Source organism: Alternaria conjuncta (assembly GCF_024043145.1).
Source record: "Alternaria conjuncta strain BMP 0040 chromosome Unknown scaffold_45, whole genome shotgun sequence".
Taxonomy (NCBI): domain Eukaryota; kingdom Fungi; phylum Ascomycota; class Dothideomycetes; order Pleosporales; family Pleosporaceae; genus Alternaria; species Alternaria conjuncta.
In genome coordinates, this window is record NW_026250134.1 from 22,180 (window position 1) to 31,707 (window position 9,528).

General features: G+C 28.7%; 1 non-coding gene across 1 annotated transcript; it reads right to left on the reverse strand.

The window, feature by feature from the left end:
* Positions 1-2,315: 2,315 nt before the first annotated feature.
* On the reverse strand, positions 2,316-2,392 carry J4E85_011730. Its single transcript has one exon. It is a non-coding gene; the product is annotated as a tRNA-Val (tRNA).
* Positions 2,393-9,528: the final 7,136 nt, after the last annotated feature.

Sequence of the window (9,528 nt, forward strand, 5' to 3'; positions counted from 1 at the left end):
CCATCAACAATTAAGAATGTTTTTCACCCATGATCTCTATGTGTAACTAACGACTCAACCATATCCTCTTTAAAAAAATTCTTTATATTGCATTATTCTATAAAGGTGTGTACCATTCTCTATTTTATACCCCTCCGATACACGCCTTCTATTTCTTATAATTCTAATAATATAAATCTTTTCCGTATCTAAGAAAATAGCCCCAAAATTACGACGTATAACATTATTATAAAATGCTTTATCTAAATAATTTCTATTAAAAACAATAGAGGTAGTATGAACAACATTACGTTCTTTCTGAGATGAAAGTGTAATCCCACTCAAATCAATTATTGTTGAAAAAGGAGCATTTCTTTTAACTAAAGAATACAAGAAATTCCTATCATTCTTTCATTTCTCTATCTGAGTTTTCTCAGATGAAGTATATATATCTTCAATTAATTTTATACTTTTTTCTTTAGCAGCAAACTCCACTGTATCCAATTTTTTTTTTAACATATCTAGTAATTTTTCTGTATTCATTTTTTTTATAATTTTTAGTAGAAAAAAAGGGAAAAGTGAAAGAACGCCCTTAACCGTTTTAACCTTTCACGGGAGATATTAGGAATCGAACCTACAAATATATCTACACTGTTAATAATATTACACCTGGATCTCCTTTTATTTATTTTGCCATTGTTGGTTGCTTTAGTTTTTTTTGTATAAAAAAAGAAACTAAAAAAAAAGTTAAACAAAAGAAAAAAAAATAAGCAGCAGGGTAGAAAAGAACATGTATATGTTTTTTTCAACCCATGCGGGAATATACAAAAATATAACTAATATAGGTGTAGGTTTATATGATATACACAATACTAAGTAAATATATTGCTCTAAAATGTGAAAAATCTACAGTTAGCATTAATGACTGCTAACTCAACCCTTTAACCCAAAAGTTCCATTTCTTGTCTTAGAATTAATAAGGGTATATTGTGTATTGGATTTAACGTAACCTCTTAGCATAGTAGATGGTTTATTATTAAATGAGGAACGTATGTTTTTTAAGCTACCTGCATATCTATACTTAAATACAGCTCTCATAGCTGTTAAACGTCTTGTTAATCTACCTGATGCTTCAAATCTTACACCACTTACTACTTGTTGTTTTATGGTATTTATAATATTGTTTTTGTTCATTGCTTCAATATTATCATCAAATGTTATAAGTGTGTGTAAATCAGGTATTCTTACCATTTGTAAAATAGCTTTTCTTAAAACTCTTACTGCTTTATTTTTCCTATCTCTTAATTTTAAAGCTACTGCTGATGAAAATACGTCACTATTTAAATGTATAGATCTTAACTCAACTAAGTTAATTTCTACCTTTTTGTTGTATAATTTTTCAATTAAACTAATTAAACCTAAATTTCTTAAGTTTAGATTTAAGCTATTGAATTTAGATTTATTAAAATTAAGTAATTTTAATGAATTAAATAATATTTTTTGTAATCTAACTAATTTTTTTAAAAGTATAATGTTATAAGTAGGTATATTACTTAACGTAAGGTATTTTCTTCTTAAATCTACTAGGAAGTATCTTATTAAGTTGTTATTTGTTTTAAAGAAAGCCATATTTCATTTTCTAAATATGAAAAAGTTATTTTTTAATAAAGCAGGTATTCTGTTTTCATGGTTTGGTACAAATACTCTTTCTCCATCAACAATTAGTTTTCTATATTTTACAAGTACAAGAATTTTTAATATAAACCACTCAATAGATGATTTTTGTTTATTATATATATATAATGTTATAAAAAGTTTTGTGTTAGTATGTTTTAGCTCAGCTCTACTTGCATATATTTTGTTTGCTGAATAACGAATCTTGTTATCACGTCTACGTTTAAAAAGAATTTTTATTTTATCTTGTAGCATATTACAATAACTTCTAAGTAATTTATTTACTACAGCATCGTAACTTATTAAAGATTTAATGTAAGATTTATTGTAAGAGTATACACTACTAAATCATTCTTTACTAGAAGACGTATAAAAAATAATGTTATTATATTCATCTCTTTCAGAATTACTTTGTATTTTTGGATTTTTTTCTATAATATAGTTAGTACTTAATGGTTTATCATTAAAACTATTTTGTTTATTTTTGAATATGTTTAACATAGAATATTGTTATGAATTATTGGTATAAATTAGGGCAAAACAATGAAAGTTATAAGTTTAATTAATATTGTACATCCTTACTACATTTCTATAAATTTTTATGTTTATTATGGTTAAATTTAACCATTTTCCCTTTAAGATAGGTGTGTAATTATGAAAAATAAGTTGGAAATAAGTGATTCGAACACTTAACCTGCCGCGTGTAAAACGGATGCTCTACCAATGGAGCTAATTTCTTTTTTTATGGGGGGCTTTAAGCAAAAGTTTATTTTACTCTTCTCCCCCCCCTTAATTGCTGTATAAAATTTAGACTGCAATTAACCAGTTACTTCATAAGATGTATATACTGGGATTTGTTATACTATAATAGATAAAAAAATTACTATAAATAACAAATTTTACCTTTTTCATAACAAGTATATGGTGATCTAATCGTTATTTTACTATTATGAACAACATGTATCTACAACTGCTTGCATACTTTCCACAAGGTTTGTCCCGCTTGCTTCTAATAATCCTTTAGCCGTATCTTTAATGGCATTGATATCATTAGTTGTTTGTTGTGTAATACCCGGTTGATTTAATTCTGCATCTGCTAATCTATCTATATTTCTTTTATAGTCAGAACTCACTTTAATTTCATTCAGTACTATTTCACCTGCACCATGAACTTTATTCTCCGCTTGAACTAACAACTCCCTACCACTAGGTAAACCACGAACATGATCGTGAAAATCCCCAAGCTCATCTCTTAGTGGTTGAGAACTTTGTAAAATAACAGTGCTTTTCATAGTAGAATTACTATTTTGAGACAATGCTAGTGATAAAGATATAAGTAGTGCTAGAGTAATAATAGTATTATTAATATAGGAGTTAAATAAAAGATAAAAGATTAACCCTATCATGATATACAATGCATAAGATGTTATAACTCCAGTGTTTAATCTAGAAATATTATTACTTATATTCAATAGCCCTTTCTCTAACCCATAAGGACCTAAATACTCTACGGATCCTTTATCTATTACTTTCGTAGTTTGCCCACCAAGTTTTAGTACAATACCTGTAATGTATCTGTTGTAAAATAGTTCTATTAAGAAACGTTGATTAAAGAAACTAAATATGTTGTAACCTACTCTAGATAATTTAAAGTAAATTAGTATAGTAGATAAGTATTCAGACAACACTATAGCGATTACACTTAATGAAATAGTAAATATTAAAGGTAATAACTTAAATAGAGTTGGTACTCCAAATTCAGTATCTAACATTATTTCATGAGAAGGATGTATAAATAAAGCATTATCTGAAAAGAATCCTGAACCTAACCCTATAAACATGTCTTTTGTTATAAACCCAAAGAATATTGAGAATACAGCTAAAATCATTAACATGGCGATCAGATTTATCATACAAATATGTAGGTAATAGTGATAAAAACTAAAAAACTAACTATAGAAGAAAATACTAATTATTAAAAAGTAAGTCTATCTTAGGTAACTCTATCTTAGTTAATTCTTTTAGTATTCATACCACTTTTTATTAATTCAATTTTAGCCAACCCTTTGTCAGTTAAGTGCTCTTTTTCTTTGATTAATGATCCTATTTTGGAAAAATCAGATAAATCTAAGGCTTTAACCCCTTGTATAGGATACTTTAAGAAAAATGGTATAATTTTTTGTTCTATATCAGAAAACTTCGTAACTGTATAGTTACCTTCGTTTCTGGTAGAGCTAGGGTAATATTTACCACAATCTAAGAACTCGCAAAATAATTTTAATAAAGCAGCATCTCTCGAATGTTGAGTTACGGAAAACATTAAGATAACTTGTTTTCCAACTTTTGTCTTAGAATTTATAAGATTAACAAAGAAATTACCTTCAGCGCTAACAAACCCTTACAATCAATTCGGGTTAATTGTTTTTTTATTAGGGTTTAAAGGTCTAGCTACTATATTTAACCTAGTCCCCTGTGGGGCCTTACCCTGCTGTGGGACAAGACCGTAAGCGCTAGGGAAAGCAATCTCTAATTCCTCTGATAAACCTAAATTCATTGTAGCTTTTATGCTAACAATATCTATTAAACCCTCTAAGGTCAAATGTCTTTTACATTTAACTAATTCAAAAGCAGCCTTAAATAATTGAAAATCCGACCATTTATGTGTAATTAAAGGAAAATTATTAAAATGGTCTACAATTACTTGTAGATCTTTTATAGATGAAACTCTAAATTGAACCGCATCTTTACCGTGTGAGGAAATACTACCTATACCCATAAAGAATGCTTGAATAGATTCTAATAAATACCGGTCTTTTTTATGTAATTTTATACCAAATTGCAAGTTTACAATTCAACCAGTATTCATCTTAGAAGATTTATTAAGACTAATTGAAAAATAGCTCTCTCCATTTACTTTTTTATTTACATATATGAAATATATGTAAAAAAAAAGTTAGAGAAACCTGTAACAAAATAGGGGTGTAGAGTCGGCTTCTGGCTTGAAATAGAAGAAATACCTCTTGTTAAACTTCTACTAAAACTTGTAGAGATATTTGCTAAGAAGGGATTCTGACTTGATAGTATCTTTCGACACCCATTAGAGTATACCTTAAACACAAAAGAATTTCTCTTGTATCAACTACCGTCTACTCGTTGCTCTTTTACAGATAGAGAGCTATCTGACTTAGATCCGCGATTGTCCATTTCTTTTTCAATCATCTTCTGACTTGTCACCATCTCTGAGTAATTAGTTCAGCCACTTATAGCCTTTCAACTATAGCTTGGTATCAGAAGCTTTAGGAGGTCCCCGGAGTTTGATAGTTTTACCCACGCAAATGATTTCCCAAATCATCCAGCAGGTAAGCTCATAAAGATATCACCTTCATGTGCTTGTTTATAGTTAATTAAAGGTCCATTAGGATTCGTTAAGAATGTTAAATACAACACTTTTACAGAGTATAATGTAGTAAACATTGCTCCTATAGTAGCTATTATATAAACAACAGTACCAGAGAAATAATATTGACCATAAGCAGATTCAAGTATAAAATCTTTTGAATAGAATCCTGTCATGAAAGGGAAGGCTACTAAGCTTAAAGAAGCTATAAGCATTACAGAATAAGTAAGTGGTAAAAATGGTCTTAACCCACCATATCTTCTAAAATCTTGATTGTCAGCTACAGCATGGATAACTGCACCAGCTCCCAAGAATAATAGTGCTTTATAGACTTTTAATAAATCTTTACCCTTACTTTTTTTTTGATATATCATATATATCAAAAAAAAAAGTTAGAAGTAGCACCATCACTTTTTTCGATGATACGTGTCCGCCTAATTTTTTCTAGTAATTTCGAATATTCGAAATTACGTCGAAAAAATAAGGGCTAAGATTTAGGGTTATCAGGTAAATTAGCAAGCTGTTCTCTATTGAGTTGAAATGTTGCACCTTGTTTAATTACAGCTCCTGGAAAATGATCAATAAAGATGCCTTCATTTATGTACTTGATACCATCCTTTGTAACAGTATTATTATTTCTATTTCGTCTTACTGTTCCCCGATCACCAGCTTGAGAATTATTGGAAAAATATTTAGCCAATCCTGTAAAGGTATCAACTGCAAAAAATCCCGAAGCTTTTTTCGTCAACCCGGGTAGATACTCAGGATGTTTACAAAAATAAAAATTACCTAACTCAGTGCTAATTCCACCTGGTTTAACCAAATTAAAATATCTTCCTATTCTATTATCAAGAAAATTTCTTTGCTGGTTTAGAGATAGGTTTTCCAAATCGGCTACGCCTGAATTTGGGTTCAAGTTCATTCATAATTCACGTTGATTTTTATAAATACCAAAAACTTCAAGGGTTTCTATATTTATAACATAAATTTTTCCTGGCTTTAGATCATATAAGGATTTATCTTTTAATTCAACTAAAGAATATTTATCTTTCGGTTTTAATTGAGAATGAATTTGTTCACATCTAAAAGGTACACCTTTTTCTTTTAAATATATAACAATATTTTCCCCTTTATCGTTTGTTATAGTTATACCCTTGTGTCAATTCATATTATTTCTAACGGCACCTACAGATATCTTTAATTGATCTGCTAATGAATTATAAGAATTAGATTCTGCTAGTAAAATAGTAGCTTTTTTGTCCAATAAAGCTTGATATACATGAATTTGATCTAAACTTAATGATAATTCACTAGCTTCAAAAGAAAAATTATAAAAAATAATATCTTTTAATTTTTGTTCATCTTTAATGTTAAAATAGGGTTTATAATTAGTATAAATACATTGTTCTAATATACGACTAATATATTGTCCAAACCCTTGTAGTATTTTAGCACCCCCTTGACTTAAGGGAAATGCATAGTTAATATTATATCATTGTTGAACTATATTATCGTACGTAATAATAGGTGCCCATTTAATAGATGAAACATTTCCGTTGGCCATTACTCAATCATGCAAATGAGATCTTAAGCGATTACCATAAAAACTGTTTATATGGTCATTAAGACGATTTCGTAAAGATATGGCAGAACCTATTCCATATTTACCAGTTTCTTGGTGCACAAAACAGTAAATACCTGAACAATCTCCATCTATTACTTTTTGAGATCCAAGGGGTAAATCATACATAATATTAGGTTTTATTGTTTTTAAACTTAACTGCATATTGAATCTAAATATTTTATTAAAATTGTTACTTAAAAACTCAAATAATAAGTTATCTCCTTTAAAACCAGAATTATTATTTTCAGGTAAAAGATTCATCATATTAATTAAATCATGTGAAGCTTTTATACCTTTTGATGTTAAGAATAAAGGTAAATTTAATTTATTTTGATCATGTATCTGATAAATAACATTACTTAATAACACGCCACCTCTAGACTTGTCATTTAGTATTGTATAAAAAGAAGAATGGATTTTAGAATTAATACTATGTTTTTTACCCTTTTCCCCTTTATCTCCAATGGTATTAATAATAGGTGTTATGAATAATGAACTTGAACTTAAATTAAATAAATCATAATCTATAAATTCAAATAGACTATAAAGACATAAAATTTTTAATAAACCTCCAGCAACAAATGTAAAGTTGCAGATAATATAGGCGTTAATTTAATTTTAACTATAAAATATTACCTTCGCCATGGCTATCTATTACTTATTTCCCTTTACCGGATTATGATTCCAAAAGGAACCTATCCAGTAGCTAGTAGTGAAAATAAGGACAGAAAGATCCACCTAGTAATTGATTAAAGCAGCAAAACACTGCTTTATATATAGCGCTAAGGAAATATATTATAATTACTTGCAACATATCACTATGTTGTTTAGACCATATCATAATATAGAATCATCCTAAAAAAACGTGATTATCTACGAGGCTACCTATATTTGTTTTTTTTAATTAATTAATTAAAAAAAAGGTCGGGAAGCACTTAATAGCTGTTTTTAATAAAACTACGTCTAATATTTTTGACGTATGGTCGTTGAGGGTTTATGTATTTATATTATATATATCTTCCCTGCTGATTGTCTCTAAATTTTAGTACTAGCTTGCCATATAACTAGTTAAAACTTTAGAGGTGTCCCAGCATATTGTCAAATTTTACATGCGCCCTATAAATTCGACGCATGGTTCACCAAATGAAATAAAGCTATATTATAAGAAGATAAACCTACAGCTATAACCATCATCCCAAGCTGGCTCATTGTAGAATAAGCAATAACTTTTTTAATATCTTGTTGGAATAAACCTATTAAAGAACTAAATACAGTTGTAATTGCACCTAATCATAAACATAATAGTAGCACTGTTGAACTATATTCTATTAAAGGAGATGAACGCATTAATAAATACACACCAGCAGTTACCATTGTGGCAGCGTGTATTAGTGCACTAACGGGTGTAGGCAAATTTGTTGATTTATGCTATATGTAGATCAATGTCTACACGAATACGGCACAAATACTCAACAACTCACGTTGTTGTTCGGACTATATCATCAATTACACTAATTGTTTATGAATTTAATTTTATCTTTTATGATTTCTATACCTGATTCAGTTAAATGTTTTTTATCTTTAACCAGATCATATACTTTTAACCATCTCAAGTATGAAACATGTTTTTTAGTTTTAAGAGGATAATTGTGTAGATAACTTAATATTTTATTAAGTTTACCAAAATTAACTACAGTATTATAACCATTATAGCTTTTTACATGTGTTACATAACCATCTATTAGGTTAGCAAGCAGTTTACTAAATTCCACATCATCTTTTTGAGAGATTACGTATCTTACAGTAACTATATGTTTACCTGTTTTACTTAAATAAGCAGAACTAGTGAAACATCCTTCTGCATCTGTAAATCCAGATAATCATGCATTACATAAATTTACTTTTCCATTTGATTCTATATATGTAATATTAGTCTTATATTTTAAATTAAAAGCTTCTAATCATAATTTAAACTGAAGTTTTTTATTTTTAGTTAGTAAGTTACCATTGAATATCTTTATTATTTTTATAAGATTATCTTTATTTCTAACTCTATACTGATGAGTTTGGTTTAATTTGCTTTGTACTGTTACGGATCCAAAGCCTAATTCTTTTTTAATGTAGAATAGTACTTGTGCATCTACGCTAGATTGTGTTACTTTAAACACTAAATAGCCTCTTTTGTCTACACTAAATACTCCGTCTCCTTCAGCAAATCCTATTAACCATCATTCAAAAATTTTTTTATCATCTAATGTAATTGCTTCACGTGTAGTCTCTGAAGAGCCCAAATTACTAACCTGGTTTCCTGCGGATTGTCCCTCATTCTGGATTTTTCCGAAGCTTACAAAGTAAACAGTGGACCATAATATAAAAACGGGATGTTCCCGCATATAGTGAAGTTTAAGGAAGGCCCTATTCAAACCCTCCATCGCCATAGGTAGTCAAACGTGAAGACCTATTTGAGAACTTTTAGCCATAGCTCCAATTAATAAACATATACCTACAATAGTAACAACATTTTCATTCATGTAAGGAGCTAATGAGAATACAGTTGCATAGTCTAAATTCAATTTACTTATAGTCTTTCGGCTATAATTGGACTGTATCTTCACCCAATTTTTTTTTAATGGGTGTATAACGCGCAGTCTCTGAGGATCCTCGATATATAATAAATATATTTAATGTTTCCTGCTGATTGTCCATTTTCACTTATTAAACAACAAGATCTATTTATTTTAATTTTTATGGTCTGTGTACGTATCTAAAAAAATATTTTCACAGTATCCTATAAAATAACTTTAGGAGTTTCCAGCGATACAGTTATATAATAAGAGTAATATTACTATTACCC